The sequence below is a fragment of the Eumetopias jubatus genome, unplaced genomic scaffold (assembly GCF_037043125.1).
Source record: "Eumetopias jubatus isolate StellerSeaLion01/CBP00866 unplaced genomic scaffold, mEumJub1_p1.0 scaffold_6, whole genome shotgun sequence".
NCBI classification, from domain to species: domain Eukaryota; kingdom Metazoa; phylum Chordata; class Mammalia; order Carnivora; family Otariidae; genus Eumetopias; species Eumetopias jubatus.
Genome location: NW_028274812.1, coordinates 133,264,443 through 133,279,154, shown reverse-complemented (window position 1 = coordinate 133,279,154; position 14,712 = coordinate 133,264,443).

Sequence of the window (14,712 nt, the reverse complement as noted above, 5' to 3'; positions counted from 1 at the left end):
AAACTATGTTATAAGGAAGAGTCTTGTGCATATGACTTTTTGCCCTTGTGGTATTAGCTGCCTGGGGTAAGTTCCTAGAAGTGAAGATTGCTGGGTCAATATTACGTCTTGATACCTGTTTTGTTACAATTGATAATTGATTGTAATCACTTCACACCTAAAGTATGTGGTTATTTTTTATTGTCTTTTCTCATTACATCTTCACTATGCCCAAGAATATTTGGCGGCGGGGGTGGGGAGGGGCTGCTAATTACAAAGCTGAGTGAGCAATAAATGAGTAGCAGTCTTTAGACATTGTTTTTCTTGTCAGCAGTGGGGAGGTTATCACCTCCATTCCCTTGTCACTATTCTGCTCCTTTGTTTTCATCAGCTGAACGAGATGATTTCACAGAATTATCACACACAAGGATTTTATGACAGTCAATTTATATGAGCACCTGAACCCATTGTACAGCATAATTCATATTTGATATAAAGTGACAGTTGCTAGCAGCTTGCATTGACATTCCTTTAGTGAAGACAATTGCTCAACAGGAATCGTTCTGAATCAATTAATCGAGCCACAGCTCAGCTGTAATGCTGTGACATCCTGACACCAAGAGAAAGGAGCTACTTGGGCATTCTGTGCTGAATCTTCGCCCACTCAAGTTTTATACTGTTGAGCTTGTTAAGGTCATTAGATCCTTGACAGAAATCTTACCCATTTGACACATTGCCCCAGCCTCCTGCAGTGGATTTGATTTTTGTCTGCTAAAGTGCGTATAGTGAATTAAGAAAAAAAAAATATATATATATATATGCGTGTGTGTATATGTATGTGTGTGTATATATATGTGTGCGTGTGTATTTCCGTGATAGGAATATAACTGGATGTGGATATGGTTATTCATGAAAATTATAAAATCTATTTCCGATGTGATTATGACCTTGGGAAATTAGGATATCTTAATGAGCTATAAAATCTGCCTTAAGAGTCTCAGAAAATTGGAGTTTGAAAAGGTATATAGATGGAAAGAGATATTTTGGAGATGAGGATGGAGATTATAGTAAAAGAGATAGAGCAGGATGTCCAGTTCAATAGATTTTTGCTCCTCGTATATTGTTCTCAGACCCAATGTCTTCTTAATAATTAGATTTGCCTCTGCAATCTTGACAAAAATCTTCACCATGGTCTTTGGCTAACTAACTCATACTCATGGAGTACGAACATCTGGGTCCCACCCTCAGAGATTCCAAATAGACGGTTCTGGAGTGTGCCCTAGGCAATAGCATTTAAAAAAGCTGATGTGAAGTCAAAATTAACAACAATTGATTTAATAAAGAAAGACATTCCAAATGAATGATTAAGTGCAAAGTATTTTTGAAATCCCTTCAGTGTTCTCTCTATCTCACTCAACTTCAACTAGTTAAAATCCCATTACTGTAATTACTTATATAACTTTTACATTTAAAAGAAGTTACATTATCCATAATTGAGGAGAATAGATTTTAGAACAGAATTCTATTACGTAGGTCATTTTCTTGTGGCCTCTGCTGATGGGTTAAATCTAGAGTAGGAGTCCTCAAACTTGACTTTGGGTATGAATCACCTGGGATGCTTATTAAAACGGAAATTACCAGGCCAAGTTCCTAAAGACTAGGATTTCAAGGCCGAAAGCCATATGCTTTTGTCACATGCAGCCCAGTGATTCTGATGCCAAGGGGATCCTGAACCACATTCTGCAAACACTGAACTGGAGGGGTCTAAACCTATGGCAAACTGGATCATGGTCCCTCCCCTTCCGCCAAGTGTCTGAAAACTTGGTAAGGACAACTCAAGAAATGTGAGAAGGACTTCAACACACTTCCCTTTGTTTTCAGGAAACAGGTTCATACATAAATTCTCACCTATGCTTATAGCCTTCAGATAACTGCCTGAAGCTCCCTGTCAAGGAAGAATTATATATAAAGAGAGAAAAAAATCACATACATCTCAAATTTTGAAAGGGTAAAGGACAGGAAGACAAAGGAAACAATACAAATAAATATGGTACATATACATTCATTAAAAGAGATACAGAGAGAGAGAAAATAAACTTCATAGCAACAGATAGAACTTAGAATAAATAAAGGGGCCCTGTTCCTCAAATCCCAGAAAATAAAAAATTGGCATTTCGAAACATGACATGTGCACAGAATAATGAGAAGTGGTTATTGTGTCGAAGAAGAGAGGTTTATAGAATCTCCACATATTCCCTGTCCCCTCAACCTTCCAGCTTCCAACCCGTTTCCAGAAAACAATTAGAAACAAGGCATCTTCCTAATTTATTTTCAATGAATCAGCCCATTTTTATGGGTCTCTTCATCCATTTTTTTTGCTATCCTTCTTCTTTTTTTTTTAATTTATTTTTTTATTATGTTATGTTAATCACCATACACTACATCATTAGTTTCTGATGTAGTGTTCCATGATTCATGGTCTGTGTATAACACCCAGTGCTCCATTCAATACGTGCCCTCTTTAATACCCATCACCAGGCTAACCCATCCCCCCACCCTTCTCCCCTCTAGAACCCTCGGTTTGCTTCTCAGAGTCCGTAGTCTCTCATGGTTTGTCTCCCCTTCCGATTCCCCCCCTTCATTTTTCCATTCCTACTATCTTCTTCTTCTTCTTCTTCTTCTTTTTTAACATGTAATGTATTATTTGTTTCGGAGGTACAGGTCGGTGATTCAACAGTCTCACATAATTCACAGAACTCACCGTAGCACATACCCTCCCCAATGTCTATCACCCAGCCAATATTCAACACCCAAAGAACAAATAATCCAATCAAGAAATGGGCAGAAGACATGAACAGACATTTTTCCAAAGAAGACATCCAAATGGCCAACAGACACATGAAAAGGTGCTCAACATCACTCGGCATCAGGGAAATCCAAATCAAAACCTCAGTGAGATACCACCTCACACCCGTCAGAATGGCTAAAATTAACAAGTCAGGAAACGACATGTTGGCAGGGATGCGGAGAAGGGGGAGCCCTCCTACACTGTTGGTGGGAATGCAAGCTGGTGCAGCCACTCTGGAAAACAGTTGAGGTTCCTCAAAAAGTTGAAAATAGAGCTACCATACAACCGAGCAATTGCACTACTGGGTATTTACCCCAAAGATACAAATGTAGTGATCCGAAGGGGTATGTGCACCCCCATGTTTATAGCAGCAATGTCCACAATAGCCAAACTGTGGAAAGAGCCAAGATGTCCATCGACAGATGAAGGGATAAAGAAGATGTGGTATATATACACAATGGAATATTATGCAGCCATCAAAAAGAATGAAATCTTGCCATTTGCTATGACGTGGATGGAACTGAAGGGTATTATGCTGAGTAAAATAAGGCAGTTGGAGAAAGACGTGTCATATGATCTCACTGATATGAGGAATTCTTTTCTCAGGAAACAAACTGAGGGTTGCTGGAGTGGTGGGGGTGGGAGGGATGGGGTACCTGGGTGATCTTCATCCACGTTTAACTGTCTTTGGACCCTCTGTCTTCATATAATCGGCATTTCTTCTCTTTGGTTTTAAAATTTTCCTCTCGCTAATGACTTTTAGGATTTTGTTGATTCTATTATTTGTTCTAAGAATGATTTGGAGAGACTTATAGAAAATGTAATTGTTTATACCTATTAATGCATTAAGAGAGAACAAGATAAAAACAAATGAAAGTGATCTAGTGAAATAAAAATAAGCATAAGGAAGTAAAATAAAATGAAAGGAGATCATTCTATAATAGATGGGCCAGTTCTACAAAGATTAGCACAGTTTTCAGAAGACCATGGATGTGACTCTGAACTTTCTAGCAGCCAACACAGAGAGGAGATGTGACCTGATTCATAAAACACTTACAGGGTGAAGACTCAACTATTCCCAGTTCTATGTCCCCAAAGAATTTTCTCCCATGGGTCCCTGGGCAAGGAAAGCCTGCATAACACCATGGATGCGGTCCTTGGTTAGATCAAGAAAGTTACATCCAACACCTAATGTCATAGATTTGCTCCTCACAATGCACATGTATCCAAGTGGATGCCATAATCTCAAAAATGAGTCTATTAAAAGGAGTTCTATGATACTAAATGAGAAGAGAGGGAAGAATGAAGGTCAGCCTTCTGATGGTCTGTCTTAATCCTGGAGAGGGTCCCTCTAAGACAAGAGAAACTACATATTCTTCAGACAACCCCTAATAAATATTACTGCTCTTCCTGAACTTTTGATAACACTGAGTAGCAGTGATTTTGCAGTTAACTATGTTGTTAAACTCCTCATGAAAGTCCTGGAATATCTTGCTTATTAAATATAGGCAATGGACTTTAAAAGATTGCCTTGTTGGGGGTTGGGTTGATATCTTTTTTTTTTTTAATAAGCTATCAGAAATCTATTGAAAAGCTAACTACCTTCAGCCTACCTCTGTGAGACAAAATAGTCCTTGAAAAATATTTTGGAGGTGAGGTTTTTTCCAATAGAAATGAGCTTTTTGACACACTTAAAATAAGTTTTTCTTATGCAATTTCATGGACTTTAAACTCATTTATAAATCTTATTCTACTTATAAGTCTAGCAAATTTTATTAGTAACTTTGAAGGTATTTTTTAATTCAGTTTGGTTATGTTTATAGATTTAGTTACAATGTTTAAATATTCAAAGACTTCAAATTGCATTTATAAATTTGACATGTTTAATTTTGTTTTAAAGTATATGTATTTCAATCATCCTGACAACAACAACAAAATCTGACAGAGCACTTAACTCTTATACATCATAAATTTCCAATACTAAGCTAAACTTACTGAGATTTTAGTTTAAAATCAGAAGTCTTTCTTATTTGCTTAACTACATATTTTAAATTGGAGTTTCAAGGTTGTCATTTTATTAGATCAAATTCTCCTAGACATTACATCAACGTTAAATACAAAATACAACAGAATATTTTCAATCTGGAAATGCTAACACTGTATTTTGATTATTTAAAACTTTCTATGCTTTTTTTCTAAGCTTAAAACATTTATATACTCTAAAGAAAACAAATACAATCCTGGTTAACTGACATTATTTTTGTTAAAAATTCCGGCCAGGTGTTTACCTCAAAGCTACACCCCATACTCATTTTTCCTCCCAACATATTATAAAAATTTTCAAACACAGTGCAGAACTAAAAGACTTGTACAGTGAACATTCATGTAACCATGAAGATTCTACTATTAACATTTTACTATGCTTGTTTTATTCTATACTTATCTTTTAACCATGTCTCTATCCATCAATCAATCCATTTGTGTACTGATAAATTTTAATGTAAATTGTAGACATCGATGGATTTCCCCTAAATACTTCAGCAGGTGTAACATTAACTAGAATTCAACATTGGTGCAGTGATGTAACTTTTATAATCAATCAAATGCACACATTTTAAGTATAAAATCACTGAATTTTGAGAAATGATTACACTTATATATTCAAAACTATTCTTAAGATAGAAAATGTTATCATAGCCCTTGAAAGTTTCCTGGTGCCCCAGCACAGTCAATCCCTGCCTCCACTCACAAAGACAACCCACGTCTGTCTTTTTCCTCCATAGAGTAGTTGCACATTTTCTAGAACTTTATATTAGTGAAATTTTGCAGCATGTACTATTTTACAGAAGGCATCTTTCATCCAGGATAATGTTTTTGCGATGCATCCCTATTATTGCACATCTCAGTAGTTTGTCTTTTTATTGCTGAACATGCATGTACCATTGTATACATGGACCAGTTTATCGAGTCACCTCTGGATGGATCCTGGACAATTTCCAGGTTTTGGCTATTATGAATAAAGTTGTTGCAAATATTCTTTTATGAGTCTTTTTGTTGATTATTGAGTCCTTTTTAAGATTTACTATGTCATGGGATGCAAAACTTACAAAGATATTGGTCTTCTAAACACTTATTACATAATATCTGTGAACTCAGATAAACTCCCAACTTTTACCCAGGTTGAATAGTTTTTGCATTTCCTTCTCTTCTATGATACGTTGATGTATTTTCCTTTAACTCTAAAGGTACCTGAACTTGATAAAATACTACTTTAACTAAAATGTAATTTGTGTCTGATTTAAGAGAATCTTGAATTCTTCATATTCTTAAGATTTTACAACTCATAGGGATTTCAAAATGGAATCCATTAGCTTTATCTGAACTGGATGTCATACCCAACAATCTGTTAATGAAAATAAATATACTTCTGGGAAAAGAAATATTCTAATTTTGCAAAAGGTAAAATGCTACTTCTTTTCACTTGGTGGTAGAAGCTTTTTATGTTAAAGATTACTGTTAATCTGTTAGTATCTGTTTTTTCTTTGTTTCTCAATAACAGAACTCCTGATTTTTAGCTGAGCTAGGGCCACCCAGAATAAAAACTACATTTCCCAGGCTTTTTTGCATGTAGGTGTTTTAACATGATTAAATTCAAATCAATAGGATACAAGGTGAAGTGTTGGGTGCAATTCCAATGAAGAGAGAGGAAACTGAAGCAGAGCCAACTAGTCCAATTGAGTGGAGGAGGCAGAGATTATGGTTCCAAAAAGCTGAGGTGGCTGAAATTTGTGAATCAGAATGCTGAAGAGGGAACTGTACACATAAAGAATTCCAGAATTCTGCAGAGCATTGTACCTGAGTCATTTGCTGAGTTCTGCCCTATGTCTCAGTGGTGGCCAAACTCCATGAGGCCAAGAAAAGATCCACCAGGAAACAGTAAACAGATTATTTCTAGAGGTCACACAGAGATGGAAATAATGTGCATTCTCACCAGCCAGAATGCAGAGATCTCATAATGCAAGGAGTATCTGTTAGAGGCCTCAGTCATGATTTGGTAGAGTGACTAAATTAGCCCTGAAGTAAAGTTGCTTTCAAGATCTGATTCAAAAGGGGGGGAAAAAAAAACTAACTCAAAAGCTTAAAGGGACTCTAAATGGATAAAACTGATGTAAATAACTTACCAATCTGCCAGAACAAAGTGTAGAACTCTTTAAAGAAATAACACAAAATCTAGGACTCAAAAATGTAAAACAAAACAAAACAAAACAAAAAACTAAAAATCCAAAATACCTAACATTCAACCACAATTTACTAGGCACGCAGTGAAACAGGAAAATATAACCCATAGCCAAGAACAAAACTTAATCAATGAAAGCATTCCAAGAAATGATAGAGATGATGGAATTATCAGATAAGTACTGTAAAACAGGTATAATAAATAATTAAATATTATGAATATTCTCAAGGATATAAAGAAAAGCATGAAAATAATGAGAAGAGAAATGGAAAAATACAAAGAAGTCCCAAACAGAACTTCTAGATATAAAAGAAAATCCTTATCTTAAAATAAAATGCACTAGGGCGCCTGGGTGGCTCAGATGGTTCAGCGTCTGCCTTTGGCTCAGGTCATGATCCCGGGATCCTGGAATCGAGTCCCACATCGGGTTCCTTGCTCAGCAGGGAGTCTGCTTCTCCCTCTCCCTCTGCCTCTCCCCCTGCTTGTCCTCTCTCTGTCTCTCTTGCAAATGAATAAATAAAATCTTTAAAAAAAATAAATAAAATGCACTAATTCTATGAAAATCATGATCAAAAATACACTGGATAGTATTAATTAAACTATTCCTTCCCCTTAAAAAAATTCAGTGATTTTGAAGACATAGCAATAGAAACTATCCACACTGGAGCAGAGAAAGAAAAAAAAAGATTTTTTTTTTAAAGATTTTACTTATTTCTTGAGAGAGAGAGAGAGAGAGCATGAGCAGGGGGAGGGACAGAAGGAGAGAATCTCAAGCAGACTCCCTGCTGAGCATGGAGCCTAACACAGGGCTCAGTCTCACAACACTGGGAACATGATGTGAGCCAAAATCAAGAGCTGGGTGCTTAACTGACTGAGCCACCAGGTGCCCCAAGAAAAAAAGATTAAAAAAAAAAATGAACAGAAGCTTAGTGTATATAGGTTCCTAGAGAAGCAGGACCACAGGGAGAAAAGGAGCAAGGCTTTTTGAACAAATAACTGAAAGATATTACAGATTTGATGAAAAGTATAAACCTGTAGATACAAAAATCAAACAAAAAGTAGTATAAGCCTAAAATTAATCACATCAAGCACATCATTTATTTGTGCATTTATTAAAAAACAGTGATAATGAAAAAAATCATAAAAGCACCCAGAAAAAAACAAAGGCACATTATGTGCAGAGGAACAAAGATAAGAATGACAGCTGAATTTCCATCAGAAACAATGTAAGCCAGAAAATGGTGGAGCAGCATTTTTAAAGAATTGACAAACACAAAAGAAAATCTATCAGAGTTTTATAGCCAGTAGAAAGCAAACTAAGGAGCTACTTCCCCTATTCAACCACCCACCTGCAAATCAGGGGTATCACAGCACAGCAATGTGCCCCTGTCTCTGCCTCCAGCTCCACAGCAGAAGTGCAGAGATTCTGCTCAAGGAGAGTAGACCATAAGAATAGATAAGCTGTACAGCTCATATTTTTTTCCTTAAATTTTTTTATTGTTATGTTAATCAACATACATTACATCATTAGTTTGTGATGTAGTGTTCCATGATTCATTGTTTGTGCATAACACCCAGTGCTCCACGCAGAACATGCCCTCTTTAATACCCATCACCAGGCTAACCCATCCCCCCACCTCCCTCCCCTCTAGAACCCTCAGTTTGTTTTTCAGAGTCCATCGTCTCTCACGGTTCGTCTCCTCCTCTGATTTACCCCTCTTCATTCTTTCCCTCCTGCTATCTTCTTCTTTTTCTTCTTTTTTTTTCTTAACATATATTGCATTATTTGTTTCAGAGGTACAGATCTGTGATTCAACAGTCTTGCACAATTCACTGCGCTTACCATAGCACAACCCTCCCCAATGTCTATCACCCAGCCCCCCATCCCTCCCACCCCACCCCCACTCCAGCAACCTTCAGTTTGTTTCCTGAGCTTAAGAATTCCTCATATCAGTGAGGTCATATGATACATGTCTTTCTCTGATTGACTTATTTCACTCAGCATAACACTCTCCAGTTCCATCCACGTCGTTGCAAAGGCAAGATCTCATTCCTTTTGATGGCTGCATAATATTCCATTGTGTGTGTGTGTGTGTGTGTGTGTGTGTGTGTGTGTGTGTGTGTGTATACCACATCTTTATCCATTCATCTGTTGATGGACATCTTGGCTCTTTCCACAGTTTGGCTATTGGGGACATTGCTGCTATAAACATTGGGGTGCATGTACCCCTTCAAATTCCTACATTTGTATCTTTGGGGTAAACACCTGGTATGTACAGCTCATATTAACGGAACTGACTTTTTCTGGAACAGAACATAAAGAGATTCAAGCCAAAGGGCGCCATTGAAATCAACACAGATTTTGGTGGTAAGCAATTACCAGGAGGATGATAGCCCAGTGATCACAAGAACCTAAGCCACAGACCAGCTAGAAGTTTAATAGAAAGGATGGGGAAAGAAAGACATAAGAAGAGCCCTCCTGGGGTCAGAACAAGATGCAATGCCTGGGCTCCAATATTACTCCTGAAGAAAGGCCTGCATAAGAATGTGAAAAAAATTTGTGACCCAAGACACTGTGGAGAACAATAGAGCAACAAGCCAGAAGTTAGTAGAGGCTAACTGCTGTTGTGATATGAAGAGAGGCAGACAAATCAGAAGCTTAACAGACAAACCAGAAGCTTAACAGAGAGATCAAGGAAAAGACACACTCAAAAAAGGAGCATTGCTAAAACCACTGTCATCCTTGGGTGGCTGTATGCATGCCCAAGGCTGCATCCTCTGAGAAACAACAGAGGCTGCACATTGCAGGATAAATACACTTCGCCAAAATGGTCCAGTCCAATCACTACACACATGAGAAAATAAAACAACAAAAGCCCTGGGGGTGGGACAGTATCCAGAGTTGCTAAAATATAGGGTCTAAGTTGTCCAATTTTCAACAAAAAATTGCAAGACATGCAAAGAAAAGGAAAAGTATCACCCATACAGAGGGAAGAAAGCAGAAAACAGAAACTGCCTTTGAAAGTGTCCAAATGTCAAAGACTTTGGAACAGTTATTTTAGATACATTCAAAGAACTAAAGAAAAACATGCTTAACAAAGTAAAAGAAAACATGATAACATCTCAGCATATAGAGAATAAAAATAGGAGGATAGAAATTATTAAAAAGAACAATAGAAATTCTGGAGTTAAAAAGTGGAGAGCCAAAATGAAAAAAAAATCCATTAATTATTATTGATGGCAAAAAAAAAACAGAAGAAGGAACAGAACTTTATAGAAATAATATTTCTACATCTCACTAGAATTATGTTAGTAGAAATCTAAAGTCAATTCTAAGAAGTTAAAGTGTATGTTGTAAGACTAGAGCGATCACTAAGAAGAAGCTCAAAAAAATGTAGTGAAAGATCTTGAAAAGAATCAAAATGTTACAACTAAAAAATAATACAAAAGAAAGTAGCAAAAGAGGAAGGTAGGGGTAAAACATGAGAAATATGGAAAACAAAAAGTAAGATGGCAGATGTAAATACAAGAGCAAAATGTTAAGTATCAATAATGACATTAAATGTGAATGGGCTAAACAAGCCAATAAAAATAGAGATTTTCAGGCTGGATTGGGAAAAGTCCCCAACTATTTGGTGTATTCAGGAGACACAAGCTAGGTTCAAAGATATAAATAGTCTGAAAGTAAAAGGATAGAAAAAGGTATTTCACCCAAATAGCAACCATAAAAGAGCTGGAGAAACTATATAATGTCAGACAAAATAGATTTTAAAACAATTTATGTTACTAGAAATAATGAGGGCATTTTGTAATGATAATAAGGTCAATCTATCATGAAGATATGACAATTACAAATATATATGCCCCTAACAACAGGACCAGAAAATACATGAAGCAAAAACTGACAGAATTGAAGGAAGAAAGAGTCAATAATAGTTGGAGACTCTATTTAATTCCCCACTTTCAAAAATGGATAGAAGAACTGGGCACAATATCAGCAAGGATATAGAAGACTTGGAACAGCACTGTACATAAACTAGATCTAATAGATCACCTGACAGCCGCATAGTATACATCTTCTGAAAAACTTATGGGACATTTTCCAGGCTAGACCATTGCTGATGGGAATTTAAAATGGTGCAGCAGGGGCGCCTGGGTGGCTCAGTCAGTTAAGCGTCTGCCTTCGGCTCAGGTCATGATCCCAGGGTCCTGGGATCAAGCCCTGCTTCGGGGTCCCTCCTCGGTAGGAAGCCTGCTTCTCTCCCTCCCACTCCCCCTGCTTGTGTTCCCTCTCTCGCTGTCTCTCTCTCTCTGTCAAATAAATAAAAATAAAATCTTAAAAAAAAATAAAATAAAATGGTGCAGCCACCTTGGAAACAGCTGAGAAATCCCTCGAGAGGTTAAGCATAGGGTTACCAAGTTACCATATATGACCATATACGACCCAGCAAATCCACTGCTATGTATGTACCCAAAATACATGTACATTCAAAAACTTGCAGATAAATGTTCATAGAAACTTTGTTCATATTAGCCAGAAAATGAAAATAATCCAAATGTCCACAATTGATGAATGGTAAAAAGAATGTAGTCTATCCGTACAATGAAATGTTATTTGGCAAAAAAACAAACAAAACATTCAAGTGGTAACATATGTTACAAGATGGATTAACTGTGAAACATGTTAAGCAAAAGAATTTTATATGTGCTAAGTGAAAGAATTTCATATGAAATATCCAGAATAGGCAAATCTATACCCCTTGACCAGTCAGTCATTTGACAAGGTATTGGCTAATGAGATATAAGGAGTTTCTTGTGAAGGACTTCATTCTCAAATAAATAAATAAATAAATAAATAAATAAATAAATAAATAAAACGTATTCAGAAGAAAGCCCTTTTCCTCTGTTTTTTCTCTGCCTTAAATTTTTATGTGATATCTGGAACTGCAGCAGTCATCTTGTAACCATGAGGCAAGAAGCATGAGGATGAAAGCCAACCCACTAGGGATAGTGGAGGAAAAGTGTAGAAAGAACTTGGTATTTGATAGCCTCAATGAGCAACGGAGCCAGAGTTGACAACCATCTTCATCCTATATCTTATTATGTGGAATCATCCTTAGGCTGGTTTTTCTGTTAGTGGAAGACAAATGCATTCCAGCTGGTGAGAGATGAGAAGGTAAAATGTTTATGTAACGGAATGGGTAAGAACATTACTTCTTGAATACCTCCGTTAACCATATTAAAAGGAAACTAACATTTCCTCAATATTGACCTCATACCAGGGATTTTCATGTATGCACATTTTGCTCTGTTTAATCTTCACAATAATATCATGGGGTAGTTACAACTATATTCCGTTTATAGATGAGGAAGCTAATGTCCATAGGGATAAATAACTTGTTCATAGCAAGGAGCAGAGAGGAATTTGAACACTAGTTTGACTCTAATGGCTATGCTGTTTACATTATTGTATGCTGGTACTTTGTGTGTGTTACTGCTTTGTGCTTACAATGACGTCTCATCATTACCATGTTCACCTCTCAATATGAATCAGTCTTTTTTACCAGGACTTTTCCTTTTCTTCCCTTCCCTTCCCTTTAGACATTCCTCCCCAAATTTCTGCCTCATTTTTAATGAATGTCTTAGCTGAGTCATATAAACTAGGTATTCAGTACCTTAGCAACCAGCGGTACAACAGGATCAAATATAAGATCGCTTATGTTACAGAATTTAGAATACAAAAATATTAGCTTCCAGCAGAGATTATTTTCTTAAAAGTTCAACATCCTTGCTAGAAGAGACTACTTCCAATTAAAATTTAAACAGAAAATGTGACTTTTTTTGACTTAAATATTTATATTTGAAGGCAAATTTTATTTGCCTACATAAAAAATTAATCTTTTTTATTAGACAGATAAACTCATCATAGAAGATTTAGAAACTATGAAACAGTAGACTAAAGAAAAAGATTTACTCATATTTCCACCTTAACAAATATTTTAGAATATTTTGTTCTAGTCCCTTTGCTATGCTATGCTTAAATTAGCATAGCTGTGATCTCACAAGTTCCTTATATTTGTACAATTTTGCATTTTACTTTTTTATTATTTATTATTTGTTGTATCATCAGTATGCTCATATATGGTAAGTTTGTACGAGCTATTCATTCCTTAGCTTTCTTCTTTTAAGCTACCAAAACACTTCCTAAATATTTAAGAATAAATGGTTGTCTTTAAAATGCTTGTTAAAGAGGAATAATGCTGTGATAGAGATTTTATGTGTGCATATTTATAAATATTTACTTATTGACCACACCTGATAGACTCTTCCCTCTGCAGCTTAGAGATTTTTAGCTGTCCTTTGTGTTAAATGGCTTTGTATATGTTATAAAGGAGAATACAGAATGTAAAACAGGAAAATGAAGATGGACAGTTAACAGAGAGTGATTTTTCCTGCAGTAACTTTGAGTGGTCTTTACCACAATTGGACCCCAGGACAATTACAGGGAAATGGATGAAGCTATTTTACTTATTGCTAGAATGGCATAGAAAGGACAACAGAAAGGTGAGTCACAAAATAATCCTTCTTTAGAGTATGAATCTCCCTCCATTACCCCAAAGCCTGTAGATCATCATTTGGTCATGGTGCATGATGTTGAATAAGGAACATAAGGATTTCCTAACCGGTGTGGGACTTTGTGGAAATGTTTAGAATTTTTTTTTGCAGAGGAAGATGTTTTTATGCAAACTGGAAAGAGGATTGAATAAGGATTGTGTTTGTATATAGGTGTGTATGCATGCACATGGGCATTCCTGCAGTAACTGATTTGAATGTTGTGTGTATAGGAATTGGTGACTGAACCCCTTCACGCCTTTCGTATTCACATGTAGGTTATAACCCAGAGATGAATGTTAATAACATGTAGTAATCACCCTTCTAGTTAACATCCATCCTTACACACCTGTGCATTTTTCTAGATATGCACACACCTGTATGTACTTAAATATAGATAATTATATATGTATTATATGTGCTACATGTAATTCATGCTATTTCAATTATACCACACTGGATTTTAAGTTAGTTATTGCTACCCTGCCACAGAATCAAATTAATTAACACATAGAAATTTGGGGATAGACATGATCTTGACTTACTCATGAACAAGGAAGTACTTGCTGAACAAATTGGGTGAAGTAATATACCCCCAAATAATAGAAGTTATTTATTAAACTGATATTTAAAGCTTCATTCCTGTATCTTTGTAGTTTTAATTGCAAAATAATCTCCTGAATATCTGCAGACTCCGAGCAGAGAAAAGACGAGGGTAAAGGAAAGTTAATATGAATAATTTCTGCCTGCTCAGAGAGGAGCAGCTGGAGAGAGCTTTCATCACATGATTATTACACTCAGAAGGTCCACGTTCCTTGTCAGCATTCCCACTAAAAGGGCTCACCTTCTAGTGGGAATGGGCATGAGAGGGAAGGAAGGAAGTCCTCTGTGTCACAGCATCAGCCATCAGCCTCTGGCCTTTCTCACCTTCTTCTGTGATCTCCTGTGTTCTGTGAAGGTGATTCACCTGTTTCTGGTCAGCACTCCTGTAGTTTTGCTTCAACTTTTTTCCCCATCTTCCATCTATCCACTTTCC